Source organism: Nicotiana tabacum, chromosome 1, assembly GCF_000715075.1.
Source record: "Nicotiana tabacum cultivar K326 chromosome 1, ASM71507v2, whole genome shotgun sequence".
Lineage (NCBI taxonomy): Eukaryota > Viridiplantae > Streptophyta > Magnoliopsida > Solanales > Solanaceae > Nicotiana > Nicotiana tabacum.
Window position 1 is genome coordinate 16,133,978 of NC_134080.1, and position 19,145 is coordinate 16,153,122.

The window sequence follows — 19,145 nt, forward strand, 5'->3', positions numbered from 1 at the left end:
CGGTGACTTGGGACACCATTAATCTCCCAAGTGGCGACTCTGAATAATTAATAATTAAATCCCGTTCTGATTGTCTTTTAAATGGAAAAACTCCTTCATGCCCTTTGCGGGGTAGTAGTGAAAAAGGAGGTGTGACAGGATGCATCTATTAAGACCATAAAATATCTAAACGACCCACTAGGTGGGTGAATAGGTCCACAAATGTCCCCTTGTATACGTTCTAAAAACGCAGGGGACTCAATCCCAACCTTTGTTGGTGATGGTCTTATAATTAACTTGCCTTGATAACAAGGAGTGCAAGAAAATTCATTATTTAAAAGAATTTTCAATTTCTTTAATGGATGCCCATTTGAGTTTTCTATGATTCGTCTCATCATAAATGATTCAGGATGGCCCAATCGATCATGCCAAAGTACAAAAGTATTGTAAGCAGTAACCTTTTGGTTTAAGGTAGAATGTGCCTCAATTGCACTAATTTTTGTCCAATACAGGCCACAAGATAAAGATGAGAACTTCTCAATAATTCTTTTCTGGCCAGAGACATTCTTGGTAACGATCAGATATTCCATATTATTCTCATCTATTGTCTCAATATGAAATCCATTTTTGCGGATATCTTTAAAACTCAACAAGTTCCTCTTGGACTTGGAGGAGAACATTGCATTCTCAATGATAATTATTGTTCTCATAGGCAGAGTTATAGTAGCTCTTCCAAAGCCTTCAATTAGATTACTACTACCAGAAATTGTAGTAATATCTGCCTTACACATACTTAAATGAGAGAAATATTTCTTCTCTTTGAATATTGTATGTGTCGTACATGAATCAATTAAGCAAATATTTTTATAATTGAACTTTGATCCAAGTTTGCTTTGAAAGATATCCATATTTGCTTCCCATAGTTTGACATACAAAAGAAGTATATGAATAAATATTAGTATTTTTAGAGAAAAATGGAAAAGAAATAAAGTTAAACCAATAATTCAATAGTAGCCTTTAATGCATTTTCTGGCAAATTCTAATTATTATACAAATAATTACGCAAAAAATAATACAAGTACACATATGACTAATACAACTACAACAAATTTATTTACAAGTATAAATTATTTGCATTTTCCTACACATTGTATGGAACATAATTGATCCGTGTAAGAAAAGAACATACTCATAAAAAACATTGAGGGTGAAGTAACAAAAGTTGTTCCAGGGTGCTTGTAAACCTTTCCTTAAAGAGAATTAAAGCAATGTATATGAAAATTAAAATCGTTAAAAGATCGCTGAGACTAGAATACTAATTAATAGGATATTTACTCATTGTTTATGAAATTTATAAAATTTCAGAAATAAAAATATTCTTAAGAACTATATAAGAAGAATTATAGAGTGCAATAAAAATTACAAGATGTTTATTCATTACATACTACGAATAGAAAAGCATAAAAATTAAATTGCTCAATCATCTCTAACCACAGATCCATCACCGATATTGTAAGACCATATTGGAAGCATGAAACGTTGTAAACATTTTTTCAAGCATATCATAGTCACTGATATTATCTCCACAGAGTTTCAATTTGGAAGTAATTCTAAACATAGCAGAATTATATTCAGAAACAGACTTAAAGTCTTGGAGCCTAAGATGAGCTCAATCATATCGTGCTTGTGGAAGAGTGACCAACTTTAAGTTGTCATATCTTTCCTTTAAATAATTCCACAAAACAAATGGATCTTTCACTGTGAGATATTCAATTTTCAACCCTTCATCAAGGTAATGGCGCAAGAAAATCAAGGCATTAGCACAGTCTTGTGTAGATGCTTTATCTTTATCTTTTATGGCGTCTCCAAGACCCATTGCATCTAAATGGATTTCAGCATCCAATACCCATGTCATAAAGTTCTTGCCCGAAATTTCAAGGGCAACGAACTTTCTTTTCATAATATCAGACATTAAAAAAAATACAAATTTGAGAAAAATTATACCTTAATTTTCTCAAAGATTTTCTTGAGATGGTAGAACCTCGTGTTGATAACGTGTTATAAAATATAACCCAAAATAACAATATAGAACAAGCAAAACAAACTAAGAGATATAGATAGAAAGAGAGGAAGAGAGATTCTTATTTCTTCTTCAATTGTGTGTATTTTCCTATCTATTACAAGGCCTTTATATAGGCATAAAAAGTGAAGAAAATATGTCATGGAATATGTCATTGAAAATACAAAATATGTCATTGAATATGTCATTAAGCATTTGAGATGAAGATCATGGAAGAAGAGTAGACATCCACCATAATGTGATATTTATCATAACAAAAGCAAAATAGTTAAAAACATCTATAAAAAGGAGTTGTTATCAGTTCTGGTTAAATACTTACCCCCACGGATATTTACACCAAATACTCGTACAGTTATTTACACTAAACTATGGTTAAGTGATTCAATGAGGTGAGAATGCTTACAATTTACTCTCTCCGGTCCAAAATAAGTGATTTTTTGGATGTTTTCACACAGATTAAGAAATTCACCTTTTAATATTAATTAGCAATGGAATTGACCATATTAACCTTTACTATCTCACATAAATACTCCTAACACATATTCCAACATTATTTACTCCAATGACAATATAGGAAAAAAATAACTAATTCATTCTTGAAATCTGAAAAAAATAACTATATTTTGGACCACAAGAAAATGGCCAAAAAATCACTTCTTTTGGACCGGAGGGAGTACCATGGTCAAGTTCTTGAAGTTATGTGCTAATTAACGCATGCCATGCATCTATTGGATTAATTTAAATACCCGATTTGAATAATTTTTTACCATAATTCTGCTCATTACACATTAAACTCGCTGTGAAACTTACGCAAGTATGACTATGAATGATTATATTTGGGTTCAATGAGTATCTTTTAAAACTAGCAATGTCTAATTGCACTTTGTTTCAGGTAGGGATGTATATGGATCGGGTTGGTTCGGTTTTTATCAAAACTAAATCAAATCAACTATATCGGCTTGGATTGGTTCGATTTTGTCGGGTTTTCAGATTTTTTGATTTTTTTTGTTACATGAATATTATTTCAATCTTACTTTGTTAAAGTTATAGATACAATTTTGATAAGTGAATACTCCAATTTTACGTTTAGGCCATCTCCAACCCTTGCATCCATTTTCTTCTCCAAAATGGAGTAAAGTTACTCGAACCATTACTCCATTTTGTACTCCAAAAAAGAATATTCCATTTTATATTCTTCTCTTTCTTCAATATTATATTATTATCTTTTATTTAAATTTTATTTTCTTATTTCTATTAAACAAATTCTATCTTTTTTTCTTTTTACATATTCATCACATATAATTTAATATAAAATTATTTTATACCATCATTTTTTGAGATGATTATATATTTTTTGTACAATTATAACTTACAATTTTACATAAAAGTAATAAATGCACGAAAATTAGTTTATCAAAATTATACGCCAAAGTTAAGATGTAAAATTAATATTATAAAGATATTACATAAACATAATTAAGTATATATAAAGAGATAAATTAAAAGAGTTAAATAATAATATAATAATAAAATATGCATGAATAGTAATGAGGAGATGAATAGTGTACCCCATATTTGGGGAAACACTATTCATCCCCCATTTTGGTGGCAAAAATGGGCGATGGAGGAGATGAATAGAAATTTAGAGTAACACTATTCATCCCCCATTTTGGAGGGAAAATGGGGGAGCATTGGAGCCACATTTTGGCGAAAAAGGGATGCATTTTGAAGAAATGAGGGAGAGTTGGAGATGCTCTTAGTAAGAATTAAAAAAAAACTGACAAACGTATGATCTACAAAAATATTATTATGGGAGAATTTTTTTTCTATTAACACGTGATAATTATTTTCTTAGTCGTCTCTAATAATAATTTTTCGTTGACATATACTTTCGAGGTTAACCAAATTTAATAATTAAATAAAAAAATCAATATGATACCTAAATAATGATATATTCTATTTAAATTTGAGTAATCGAAATATTTCGAATTCAAAAAAGATATAAGAAATCTTGACATATGATTATGGAAGAAAAAAGAAATGATTGGTGCATTTCAATAACACTTGATAAGAAAGTGACACAACCTATTATTTAAAGTAAATAGAAATGAATGCACTTCATAGTTATATTAAATATTACATCTTATGAGAGGATCCCAAATAGTTTTAGCTATTTTTAAAGAAAATTCTATATAAAGTCTTAAAAGTATATATAAAAATTACATATCTATATGATGGTTTGGTTCGAGTTTTTTACTCAATACCAAACCAAATCAAACCAAACCTAATTAATTTGATTTGATTTTTCGATTTGGTGCGGTTTTCGATTCGGTTTTGGAACCCCTAGTTCCAGAGACCTTTTGATTGAAATTGAAATATGAAAGACAATAACAACATGCCCTAACCCTACATCTTTATTTCAGAATTATATTTGCACATGTTTAAGATCTTGCTTTTCTTCTTCTTTTGGGATAAGTAGTACATATATTTGTAAAGATAGTTATGGCAATAATGTTTTAAAAGGTGAGGGCATGATGCGAGGCGTTTTACCTTTGGCGAAGCGAGGCATAAGTTCCACGGATCTTTAAATTTTACTAATTTTAAGATAGTTTAAAATAAAAATAATTATAAAAATTACATTAAAATCACAAAATTATAACAAATAATCTGTTTAAAATATTTATAAATTATAATTCAACTATGAATAATTCAAAAAAGTATGATATATATCATAATATACAAATTAGCTGCAACGTCGTTGCAACTCAAACATCAAAGTAATGTATTCGATGCGAAATATTATATGTATCTCCTAAGCAGTAATGAATCTTGAAAGAATTTTGATATTATAATTTAATTTTTTTTTTAAAATACTCCTTTTACAATAGACACTTGTAGTTCGGCCCTTCTCCGTACCTGCGCATAGCGGGAGCTTAGTGCACCGGGTTATCCTTTTTTTCTTTTTATTTAATATGCTTTTTATTTGAAAGAGAATTTATATAAAAATATAATTCACAATTTAAATATGATTCTCTAGCATTATTTATTTTTAAGTTTCAACAAGTTAATAAAGTGACACATAATTCACCATACTATATCATGATAACTAATTATTTGTAAATAGTTACTAGCTAATACTGAGCTATTAAATTAATAATTATTGTATCTCGTAAACGTGAAAATAATAATATTTAGAAAAATAATTATAAAAAGATTATGTACTAATAATAAAGACATAGCAAAAGGTAATAAATAAATACTTTTAAATGAAAGATTTATTTAAAATTTACTAACATAGCAGTCTTAGCGGATAACATGCAATAATTTTTATTTTAGTTATGACATAAATACTCTCAACATAATGATTTATGATTAAGAAAAAAGTAATTTTGAATAGTCAACGATTTATTAAGAAAATTTGAGGATTTACAAGGTTAGTTACACACAATTGCATAAAGTTTTATTAGGCGAGCCCAGTACGCTGGGTGTTGGGCGTGTCCGGGGCGTAAGCCCCGACGGCCGAGATGTAAGTATCACGGAACTAAGTGCCACACATAAGCTCATGGGTGTTTTACGAGCGCTCCGTCCCAGAACTAGCCCCGAGCGAGTCCCAATTCTGCCTTTTAAAATAGAGAATGGCACTAATAAATAACAGGCCATATACAATTAGTAGCAATGCTTTCCCTTTTTCACGTTCCAGTCAATGGAATTTCTTTACATGTTGAAAATCAAAATTTCACTAATTTATTGTAGATATTTATTAAATATCTAAAAACTATTAGAATTGTGATTTCTTAAATTTTATATCGATTGAAATATATAAAATTTACTCCCTCCGTTCACTTCTACTAGGCACATTTTGACTTTTCACGCCCCTTAAGAAATAATAAATGAAGTGCATAATTTACTATGATACTCATATTAATTGATGCATATTTTATTGGATTTGAGAAAATAATTTGAAATGAGTAATAAATATTGTGAGTATAACAAGAAAAAAAAATTATCTTCTCTTAATATGCGTAAAGTGACAAGTAAAAAATAAAAATATATTTTTAGTATACATGCCAAGTAAAAGTGAATGGAGGGAGTATTTTGGAAAAAAATAAGTAATCATTAAGTGGAAAGTGGACTTGGTCTTCCTATTAAATACTTGGCTGTGTATAATTCTCAAGTGGGCGACATGTTATAAAGTATTTTTCTATAGAAATTAAATACATAACATCTTCCCACAAGCTTCGTAGGGTTTCTACAATTTATTTCGTTTACCCATTACGTCAGGCGTCAACGTCCTATTACTATGGGGCATTTAATACTTTTTTTTTGTTGATATTTTGGTTTGGGCGATATTTTTCTTTTAGGTTTTGAATTTAACTAGTTCCTTATTAAGCTAAATCTACTTTTTAATTCTTTTTTGTCAGAAAAATAAAACTAGGATTTCGTTCCATTTTAGGATTTAGCTGAAGGCATGACTATGAGCCCATTTAGACATAAGAATTTTTTACTTTTTTTTCCGAAAATTTTTCACTTTTTTCGAAATGGGTGTTGAAGATGAATTTTAAAATTTTTCGAAAATTTGAAAATCTCCAAAAAACTGTTTTTCAAAATTTTCACTTAGATCACTCACAAAACTTCAAAAACAACCCAAAATTATATTCATGTCCAAACATAACTCTAATTTTCAAATATCATTTTCACTTTCTGGAATTTTACAATTCTTATGTCCAAACACCCACTATTTGATATTTCTGCATCGTTTAAAGGAGAGATCTGTTAAAGTATATTACTCTCATAAGTAAAGGCGGATCCAGGATTTGATAACTACGACCTACGGGTGTCGGTGTATTTATTGTAAACTCACCGCTAGTCAAGGACGTTAAATTAGGGTGTGCACCTAGTCAGTTTGCGTTGTTTTGAATTAATTCAATCTATTGATGAAAATGTTTGATTCTTTATTTGCAATCAAGGAAAAAATAATATAAACTAGATAAAGATGAAAAATGATATCAAAAGCATATTCTTATAAATATTTCGACGGCCCATAACTCCGGCGTCCGGCAAGGTAAGATCGCAAGATTGATCTCAAAAGAACCCCCTTCTCTTTGCGAACAATCCCCAGTTGATTTCATCCTCAAATCCATAGCCATCTGTAACAAATCTTGATTTTAGATCGAGAGTCACTGTAGCGCCAAGTTTTTCCAGAATTTCAGCGCTGCTTCTTCTATTTTCTTGTACATAAATGGTGAGTTAGCTTCAGTCATGGATGTGCAGGCCTCTCCCCAGTTTCATGCTGTGGGAGAGATGGATCCCAGCTCTAAAACAAATTCTTATGATTCACTATTCTCGGCAAAATTGCAAGCAGTAACTAAAATGATCCTTAAACCTGTCCAAAATGTTTATGGACAACTTATGATACAATTTTCTGTTAAGGAATTGGAGGAATACGCAGTTGAAGAAAGTCTCCACCAAGCTGTGGTGATGAAGCTGTCATATGGTGCACCAGAATTACTGGAACTTCGTAAAATAATTCTAGCACAAATTGGGATTAAGGGTCGATGCTTGATTGGCTTGCTCGCAGTTAGGCAACTGTTGATTCGATGTGATGCTTATGAGGATTTTGTAGCGATTGTCTCAAAACAGGTTGGTTATCTACAATACAAAGGTCAACAACATCAATATCGTACATTCCCATGGACTCAAGATTACGATCCTAAGGCGGAGACATCAACAACAGTGGCATGGGTGTCGTTTCTAGATTTGCCGACAAACCTTTTTGCAAAGAAGCTTTTACTATCAATTGCATCAGCCGTGGGAAAACCTATTGCTATAGATAAAGCCACACAACTAGGACAAGACCTAGCACAGCGAGGGTCAAGGTAATTATTGATCTCCTTGATAAGCATCCCAAGAATATTAAGTTACAATTCATTGATGAGAAATCTGGTAAGGTTATTGAGCATTTACAGGAGTTTGTGTTTGACAATCTTCCATCATATTGTAATGTGTGCAAACGACAAGGACATGTTGGTGAAGATTGTCGTTCATTGATGACAAGGAATAGGTCGAATTATGATATGCAACAGGAAGAAAACTTGATTGAGATGACTATTGCTACTGAACGTATAATGCCTGCTGAAGTTTTGGCCTTGGTTGAGGAGATGAGCAAGGTTGAAAAATTGAAAAGGGATGCCAGGGATTTCTTAAATGCATTACAGCTAGCTAAATCGTCAGGGAGCTTGGTTGATGTGGGAAAAGACAGAACACATCAAAAGGCTCATGAATATGCAGAAGAAGCAATTAATGCAGCAGGGCATATAGCAGCAGCACATCGAGATAATGTTGATTCTGATGATGCAGGGCTTAATCTTGTTTCTAGTGCAATTGTCCCAGTTGCTGAAGCCCTTGCTAGAGTTGCTCAGGACTTGAAAGCTGCAAAAAATACTGTGGTTGATCGAGATTTAGCTGGAAGTTCTAAGGGTTCAGCTTTTGAACATGGGCTGATGGATGACAGTGCTTTAGCTGCAGCTGTTCGAGCAATTTTTACCAAGAATAATGCAGCAGCAGCAGTACTAGGACAAGTTGACAAAGCTGTAAAATGACCAGTTTCTATAGGTTCACAATTGGAGGCTAAGGTTGCATTGAATGCTACTGGTAATCGATGTACTGCTGGGGTTATTAAAGCTAATGCTGCACAAGTTGATCTAACTGAAAAACCAGCTGAGTTAATAGCTACTGCAGTGCAAAATGAGGAGCAGGAACTTGAAGATGTTGTTTTGGGAAGTGCAGCTGCAACAGGTTTTAAGGAAGGTGTTGGGCTCATTAATTGTGGATAGGAGACGACTAATAACCAGCAGATAACAGGTGCACTGAAGAAGGGAACTGAGACAATTGAAGCTTCTATGCAGGTACTCACGATACAGTGAAATCTGTTGTTGCTCGTACACAAGTAACTGATGTTTTTACGTCAGGTGCTAAAGGGGTGCAACAATCTAATGGTGGTGACTTCACGGTAGTAAATCGATCAAACAAGTCACCTAACTAAAAGAATTCTCGAGGTCTCACAAATCAGGTTATAGACGCAAACAACCTCAGGTGTTCTAACTCTTTGATGTTTTGCTAAATGAACCTACATTGGGGGATGTTGAGATGAACATACAACATGTTGATCATGATTTAGTTTCAACAATTAGGCTGTCCAATTCACTAGGCAGTGGAAAACAACAGCAGTCCATGAAGAACGTAGATGCCCGATCAAATATCGAGGATCTTGCTCTTGTTCCTATTGACAAGCAAAAGGCAGGGGCAGTACCTAATGCAGCCTCACCAACTTTAAAGATATCCAATCCAGATCTGGCCAAGATGGTAAAGGATGCTCAGGCAGCGATGTTCATAAACACAACTCCAAAGATCCATGCTCCATTAGTTACATTGAATACCACCGTTCATGACATTCCATCCCAGTCAATGGAATCGTTTGGTGAGAGAGATGGCGATTCTGGGCAACAACTTTTATCTACTGAAAATAACCAATAGGTAGAGAAAAGTATGGCTGCAATATCTCAAGCAAACTATGCAAATAAAATGCTTGATTCCAAGAAACAACAAGATGTGACGAGTGAATTTTTCCTTACTCGCAAAACATGGGCTGATTAACGTGAACACGAGGAAGACACTAACTTTGACAAAGTTAGTGTCTCAGTTCCTAATTGTACTTTTCCTAATTGTTGTATTTTTTTCTTTTTTATTAATAAAAAACTAGCCCTAGGCGCTTGCCTAGCGGATTGCCAAAAAAAAACTAGGTCAAAGAGAATACAAAACAAAAAATCCTCCTCCTTCTCTCTAGGAAGAAGGTGAATAGTAATTCCGTCACTATTCACCAGGCCATAACTCCGGCATCCGGCAAGGTAATATCACAAGATTGGTCTTAAAAGAACCCCCTTCTCTTAGAGAACAGTCCCCAACTGGTTTCATCCTCAAATTCATAACCTATTTTTCTAGATCTTAAATTCTATTTCGCGATTTACTGTAGCAAGCAGAATTTTCCAGATTTTGTTGTTATTTTCAGTTCTTCACGTTAATGATATGGTGACGTTTTGAGAAGCCATGGATGTTGTCATCTCTCCCCAGCCTTTGGCTGTGGGAGAGCCACCAATAAAACCCACATATGCTCAGCAAATCACAACAAAAATAGACCCCATACCTCGCACAACTCCAAAACTCAAACCAATCCAGTTCATCCATGGAGAGCCAACTGTAATGTTTTCCTTAGAAGAACGACAACAGTTTGTTGTGAAGGAAGGCTTGCATCAATCAGTAGTGATGAAAGTATCTCCAGGAGCACCAGAACTCAATGAGCAACGAGAATTACTGCCCAAACACTTAGGTGTTAAAGGTCGACGTATCATCGTTTTAATCGCACCAAGACAATTACTGCTAAGGTTTGATCGTTATGATGATTATGTAAGTGCTTTAGCTCGCTATGTTAATTATCTGCTGTATAAGGGTGTTCAGCTTCAATATCGTGTATTTCCATGGACGATTGGTTACAACCCAAAGGAGGAAACAACAAAAGCAGTGGTTTGGATATCGTTGCAGAATCTGTCACCAGATTTGTTTGTGATGCCTTCATTATTGTCCATAGCATGTGCTGTAGGAAAACCAATTGCCATTGATAAGGCAACACAAACTAAGTCCAGACCTAGCACTGCTAGGGTGAAGGTGATCTTAGACTTGCTTGACAAACATCCTAATCGCGTAAGGTTGTAAAGTGTGGATACAATTTCTGGAAAAGTACTGGAGGTTTTTCAAGAAATCGTTTACGATAATTTACCATTGTATTGTAATTGTTGTAAGCATCAAGGCCATGATGAAACTAAGTGTCGAAGACTTCAGAAAAAAAAATCGTGATGAGGATGCTCAGATTGATGAAGAGTAGCCTCGTCAAGAACAAATTGGTGGTGCAAAATACAAGGGAGATTTGCGTCAGTTTTTGAATGAGATGAGGGCCTTAAATGATGGTGATCAAACTGTTGGAGATCACATTAACCATACAGATGATACAAAGGTGTTAAGAGCTCCTCAAAGGGCTCATGAACACGCTGAAAATTTGATCAAGACAGCAGATGTAACAGCTGTATCTACAAGGCATATGGGGCATAATCCTGTTTCTAGTGCAATTGTCCCAGTTGCTGAAGCCCTTGCTAGAGTTGCTCAGGACTTGAAGGCTGCAAAAAATACTGTGGTTGATCAAGCTTTACCTGGAACTTCTAAAGGTTCAGCGTTTGTACCTGGGATGATGAATGACAGTGCTTTAGCTACAGCTGTTCGAACAATGTTTGCCAAGAATAATGCAGCAGTAACATTAATAGGACAAGTTAACAAAGCTGAAAGACGATCAGCTACTGTAGGTTCACAATTAGAGGCTAATGTTGCATTGAATGCAACTGGTAATAGTCCTACTGCTGGGGTTATTAAAGCTACTGCTGCACATGTTGATCTAACTGAAAAAACAACTCAGTTAATAGATAATGCAGTGCAATATGAGGAGCAGGAACTTGAAGATGTTGATGTTGTGAGAAGTGCAGATGCTACAGGTTTGAAGGCAAGTGTTGGGCTCTTTAATGAAAGGGTTATGACTTCTGTTGCTGGGGTTATTGACAATTCAAATACAACACATGCTTCAGCTCCTATCGTGCCACTAGATGAGGTGTTAAAATTGGACAAGGGGCTGCCTAAACAATCCAAACATGTTCACGCCTTCACTATCTCTACAAGAATGCACCTAGTTACTGCTGGTGCAATGCAGGCCGATGTTGATCGAGGAAAAAATGTTTTGGCACATGGTCATCAAATTTCTGCGGGGCAAGATAAAATAGGTGTAGGGGCAGTAGGTACTACAAAGAGTAACAACTGGAAAGTGGTGAACAAATCACCTAGCAAGAAGCAAACTCCAATGCTTCAAAATCGGATTGTACCATTAAAGGCTATTGGAGTTTCAAACTCTTTCGATGCTTTGGTGAATGAGGGTGAGCATGTTAATGAGGAACAACAGATGGGGTACGAGATACGACCAGATGCTGGAAAAACTAATTTTACAGGGAGTGAAAAGGAGCAGAAAAATGAAGCGGACAGTGTTCGCCTTGAGATCGCATCTGGTGGTAATCACAATGGTGAGACAAGTCAAATTCATGCTGCAGATACGCCAACGCTACATATTTCCAATTCGGAGCTTGATAAAATGGTAAACGATGCCGTGGCAGCTATGATGATGAACACAACCCCAAAAATTTGCCAACTACAATATCCAGGTAGTAGCAAACAACAACTTGCCAAGAACACAGGGGGTCGACTAATTGTGTCGAAGGACATTGTTCCTGTTGATGCGCAAAAGGCCGAGGTAATCCAATTGTCTACAGCAACCACGAGGTCCAGTACTCTAAAGATGCATATTTATAGTCCGGAAGTAGCCAAAATCATTAAAGAGACTCAGATGGATATGATGATAAATGCAAAGCCTCTGATCAGGCAACCATTGGTCGCTTTGAACACATCGGTGCAGGAGGTACCTACTCAATCGCTAGAATCATTTGGTGAGCATGGTGGTGAATCTAGGCAGATGATGATTTCTACAAGAAATAACAATGAGGTTATCAGTGCAAATGTGAGGGCGATGGCAATTAAATCCACGCTCTGGGATGACCAGCGTGAGTATGATGATGAAGAAGATTGTGGTGTTGATTTTGCTGGATACTCATCTAAAGAGGCAGATCATGAGGTTGATCAGGAGAGTGCAGGTGAAGAACTTGATTCAATAACACTGCCTAAACCAGATGGTATTCCAAACGCGGGCCACAAAAGCATGTTGAATCTCAACGCTCCAGCTTTCATTCCCAGGTACTCTCCAGTTGCTGCTCTAAAAGTCAAGGATGCATTAGCTGGAAACATAGTTCAAAATGCAGCCATACCTAGTAACCAGATTGATCCAGTTGGTCGAAAGTATGGGCAGCAGCAGTTGAATGCAAACACCTCAGGAGCTATAGTCACACTTCCAACTGGTGGACAGCAGCATCAGGATACAACGCCACCAGCTATCACTTTGCAGGATGGAAAGTTGCTTGATGCATTGCAGCAGCAGAATGAAAACAATGCAAGAGCAGGACAACAACAGTTATCTATAAGGACACTTGTTATCACGATGGAGGACAGAAAGCTACTTGATGCAATGGTAAGTTCTAAGCCCCTAAATTCTCTAAATACAAATCAAGTTGGTAGCACTGGGCGTGGGGATTGGACCAGCAACCAGGTGAAAGGCACAAAACAAAGTCAAAACAAGGCAACTATGGTTAATAGACAAGATGGAAATGGTTTGATGGCACAAGAATTTTTACAAGACATGCCAGATCCAGTATTTGTGGGTAGATATATGTATGAGGAAGGAGAAGAAGATGCAGTTTTGAAAGAATGTCGCGCACATGCAGCAAGAAAATGTGATTTATCACCTATGCATAGCGGAAAAAATAGAAAATCTCATACAAGGAAAAATAGTTGGGACGACAAGGTTAGTGATTTTTTAAATGTTAGGCGACCTCCAATGAGAGTTTCCAAACAAAAGCAGGCAGTCCCAACTACATCAACGAGGTCCAACCGTTAAAAAAAATGATGATTTTTGAATACATTTTGAATACGGTTGAGGAAAACAACAAAGAATTACAAATTGAAGATTTTACAAGTTTGCAAAAGAAGGGACATGAACCAAATTGGTACTTCATTCTATTATACCACTTTATTAGTATTCTCATTTGTAATATCATCACAGAGTATGTTATAAACTCTATGATGATCATTGAATATTTGGTACTCTCCAGTTCTTATTTTTTACATGCGTGCTAGTAGGTGAGGCCTTTTCTCTGCCTCAATAGGATTAGTAGGGTAAGGTTTAGCCCGGTTTGAGTTGCCTTGGTACTATGTCTTTGGAAAAATATTCACATGGCTATGAGATTATATGCCCTCGTGAGACTTTGCCGGCAGCTACACCATGAATCCTCTACATGAGGTTGTTATCACAAGGCAATGTGAGGCGCAGAGGAGTGATTATATAGCCAAGGCATATGGGTAACAATACCGGTGCTATTGTCCCCCTTATTTATACTGTTCCTAATTGTTGTATTTTTCTTTTCTTTCATTAATAAAAAATTAGCCCTAGGCGCTTGCCTAGCAGATTGCCAAAAAAAAAACTAGGTCAAAGAGGAAAAGTAAACTTTAATCTGCACATAATTGAGTACAGTAGGTTTCGATGTTAAGCCTTAAGCCTGACAAGGTGCAATTTGACCATGGCACATGGTAGGGGTGTCAATGGATATTCGAAAACCGACTAAACTGACCGAACCGTACCGTAGCGAACCGATTTTAGGTTAAAGAAACTGTAGGTTTTTATATAAATCTATCACCGCACCGATAATTAGGGTAGGTTTTTTATTTTTTGAAAATAAACTGAAAAAATACCGAACCGTACCGAATAAATTTTACATATAAAAAATATATTTATATAGTAAGTTTAAAAATAATAGCATTTTTTTGGGCTTGGAATTATGAAAACTGTTACAAGCCAACAAGTAATGAAACGCAAAATACTAATTCTTAAAACCTATTATGCTACTTCTACTTAAACTTCATTAGCAAGACACAGTATTGTAGCGATTATGAGTAGCACACTACAATGTATTGAATATGTTTACTTTCATATAATTTGGATTTATAGCAAGCTACAATGTATTAAATATCGATTTTATTGTTGAGTCCCAGCTTGGTTAATATATTTCCACTCGTGTGATTTATATTTTTTGCCTTTTACGTTGTTGTAAAATAATTGATGGATCTATACTCTAGCCATCTTTTATTTTTTTAATTCATTAGTTTAAACAGTAAAAATGTCTAGAGAGTTTTGCTAAGTTCTATAAAAGAACATATGTTATTGCATTCTACTTCTACCAGTGAATTTTACATGGTATTTTAAAAAATACCGAAAATTAACCGGACCGTACCGATACCGAAGAGAAACCGGCATGATTGGGATGGTTTCGAAAAGTCTAATTTTAGTTATATATAATAGAATAACCGAAAAATTAGTATGGTACAAGTTTTATAAAATAACCGACCGAACCGAACCATTGACACCCCTAGCACAGGGTGCCATTCTTTATTAATTTATGCTTTGTAATGTTTTTTTTTAAGATGCAATACCAACACCCCCTTTCCTCTACGTAGATTCGCCCCTGCTCATAAGAGGCTGATGCACGGTAGTTCCAAAGGGTTATATATATATATATATATGCACGCATGCAAAAAATCACTAAATTTTCAAACAAAATTTATATATTATGTGATATGTTTCACAGAAATTATACCAACATTAGCTTTGCTATTATATCATTCACAAGTCTTGAAGATAAAATGAATTTATAGAATATAGTTCAACCATTGTAGGCTAGTCTCTTTCACAATAGAGGCCTTTCTTTTCGTTGTCTTTATCTTCCCCACATAATTCATATTCCACAATAATGGTACTAACCAAAATAAGGGCCAGCAAGTGGACTAAAACAGTTCAACTAAAGTTAATAAGCTTCACAATGTTACTTCATCAAATTAATTTATTGCAAGTGGAGCATTAGCTTAACTGGTAAAGTTGTTGTTATGTGACCAGGAGGTCACCGGTACAAGCAGTGAAAATAGCCTCTTGCAGAAATGCAAGTTAAGGTTGCATACAATAGACCCTTAGCTTGTGATCCGACCTTTCCCCGAATCCTTCTCATGGCGGGAGCTTAGTGCACCGGGCAGCCTTTTTTTAAGTGGAGCTAAATAAAAAAAATAAAGTGAATAGCTCAAAGACAAAGTACTATATATAGTAGCAGAAAAACTCAAAAGTTCATCAAATTCATTTTCCAACTAACACATCAGTTCTTGTATTAATTTGCAGCTATGGGATTCTTGAAAATCCTTCTTTTTTGCATTATTTGCTCTTTCCCATGGCCTACTTTCCAGAATGATTTAGAGACTTATATAGTCCAAGTTGAACCACCAGAAAGCCAAATTTCTACTCAATCATCATCAATGGATTTAGAGAGCTATTACCATTCTTTTTTGCCTAAAACTACAACAATTAGCTCAAGGGAAAATGAAGAGCCAAGAATGATATATTCCTATCACAATGTAATGAAAGGCTTTGCAGCAAGATTAACAGCAGCACAAGTGAAAGAAATGGAGAAGAAACAAGGCTTTGTTTCTGCGAAGCCACAGAGGATATTGTCGTTGCACACTACTCATACTCCAAGCTTTCTTGGTTTGCAACAGAACATGGGATTGTGGAAGGATTCCAACTAAGGAAAGGCGTGATCATCGGAGTTTTGGACACTGGAATTGTTCCTGACCATCCTTCATTTAGCGACGTTGGGATGTCTCCTCCGCCTGCTAAGTGGAAAGGATTTTGTGAGTCTAATTTCACGACCAAGTGTAACAACAAACTCATTGGAGCCAGGTCTTTCCCGCTTGGCAATGGTCCCATAGATGAAAATGGACATGGTACGCATACAGCAGGCACAGCTGCAGGAGCCTTTGTGAAAGGTGCTAATGTATTTGGGAATGCCAATGGAACAGCAGTTGGTGTTGCCCCTCTTGCCCATATAGCCATATATAAGGTATGCGATTCTGATGGCAGTTGTTCTGATGTTGAAATTTTAGCTGCGATGGATGCAGCTATTGATGATGGGGTAGATATTCTCTCAATATCCCTTGGTGGAACTAGTAATCCGTTCCATACTGACTCTATTGCTCTTGGGGCGTATAGTGCAACAGAAAGAGGTATTCTTGTTAGTTGTTCTGCAGGCAATAATGGTCCATCCCAACGTACTGTAGCAAATGACGCCCCTTGGATTCTCACAGTTGGCGCTAGCACTCATGATAGAAAACTAAAGGCCACTGTTAAGCTTGGAAATAAAGAAGAATTTGAAGGAGAATCCGCTTATCATCCAAAGACTTCAAACTCAACATTCTTCACTCTATTTGATGTTGAAAAGATAGTACATGAGCAATTCGATGCCCCTTTCTGCGTACCAGGGTCACTCACTGACCCTTCTATAAGAGGAAAGATAGTCGTGTGCCTGGTTGGTGGTGGAGTTAGCAGGGTTAATAAAGGACAAGTTGTAAAGGATGCTGGAGGTGTTGGCATGATTCTCATCAATAATCCGGAAGATGGTGTTACTAAATCAGCTGAAGCTCATGTCCTTCCAGCATTGGATGTTTCAGATGCAGATGGAAAGAAAATTCTTGCCTACATAAACTCAACGTCGAATCCTGTTGCTGCAATCACCTTCCGTGGAACTGTACTTGGAGATAAAAATGCTCCTATAGTTGCTTCATTTTCTTCTCGAGGACCAAGCGAAGCAAGTCGTGGCATCTTGAAACCTGATATTATTGGTCCTGGTGTTAATGTCCTTGCTGCTTGGCCTACCTCAGTAGATAACAACAAAAACACAAAATCAACGTTCAATATTATATCCGGAACCTCAATGTCTTGCCCTCACCTTAGTGGTATAGCAGCTCTCCTGAAGAGCGCGCATCCTGATTGGTCTCCTGCTGCTATTAAGTCCGCAATCATGACAACAACTTATACATTAAACCTTGCCAAGAATCCAATATTAGATGAAAGGCTCATTCCTGCTGATATCTTTGCCATTGGTGCAGGACATGTTAATCCATCGAGAGCAAATGATCCAGGACTAGTTTATGATACCCCATTTGAGGACTATGTTCCTTATTTATGTGGTTTGAACTACACAAATCGAGAGGTAGGTAAATTGTTACAAGGCAAGGTGAATTGTTCGGAGGTGAAAAGTATCCCTGAAGCGCAACTAAATTATCCTTCATTTTCCATCAGACTTAGATCAACTCCTCAAACATATACCAGAACTGTGACCAATGTTGGTAACGCGACATCAATTTACAAAGTAGAAATAGTTTCACCAAAAGGAATTGCAGTGAAAGTTAAACCCTCCAAGCTAAACTTCTCTATATTAAACCAGAAATTGACATACCAAGTGACATTTACCAAGACAACCAATAACTCAGACAGAGAAGTTGGTCAGGGATTCTTGAAATGGAATTCTAATAGGCACTCAGTAAGCAGTCCAATTGCAGTTGTATTGTTAGTGGAATGAAATTGTTGTATTTTTTTTTTTTTTTTTTTGTGATTCCATGACCAATGTACTTGTAGTAATGCTTTCAATCTAAAATGTAGAATAAGTGCAGAAAGTACTCACATTTGATTATAGTGGAATGTTGTTCTTTTCGGTACATGTTTTATGTTATTTTTTTTTAGTATTATTGCATTACTACAATATTAGTAGCAATCCTTCCCCTAATTCTCGTTCTTGTGGATAATATTTCTTTCACGAATTTTCGTCACGTGTCCTCCTTAAGAATTGATGTTTAATTTTGGTCCCCTTAAAAAAATAGCGCAATATACTTTTCTCTTATCCTTCTCATTCTCCTTCTCCTTCGTATGTGTTGTAGGAAATTGAAAACTCATTACTTAATTGTGATTGATTTGATTGAATATACTTGAAAAAACATGATTGTTGGATTTTATTGACTTTGATTATTGAATAAGACAAATCTGAAGTTGCGCCATGTCTTGCCAGATCACCTCGCCCCAATACTTCTTAGGTTGCCCTCGGCCTCTTCTCATACCTGCCAAAGTCAACCGCTCACACCTCCTAACCGGTGCATCTGGGCTTCTCCTCCGTACATGTACTAACTATCTAACATGCGCTTCCCGCATCTTGTCATCCACGGGAGCCACGACCATCTCCCAAATATCTTCATTCCTAATCTTATCCAGCTTAATGTGCCCACACATCCATCTCAACATACTCATTTCTGCTACTTTCATCTTCTGGATATGTGAATTCTTGACTGGCCAACACTGAGTTCCATACAAAATGGTCGGTCTAACCACCACTCTATAGAACTTACCTTTGAGTTTCAGCGGCACATTCTTGTCACACAGGACTCCAGACGTTAACCTCCATTTCAT

General features: G+C 35.7%; 1 pseudogene; it reads left to right on the forward strand.

The window, feature by feature from the left end:
• Window positions 1-16,004: 16,004 nt before the first annotated feature.
• LOC107828094 (subtilisin-like protease) lies at window positions 16,005-18,395 on the forward strand (annotated as a pseudogene).
• Window positions 18,396-19,145: the final 750 nt, after the last annotated feature.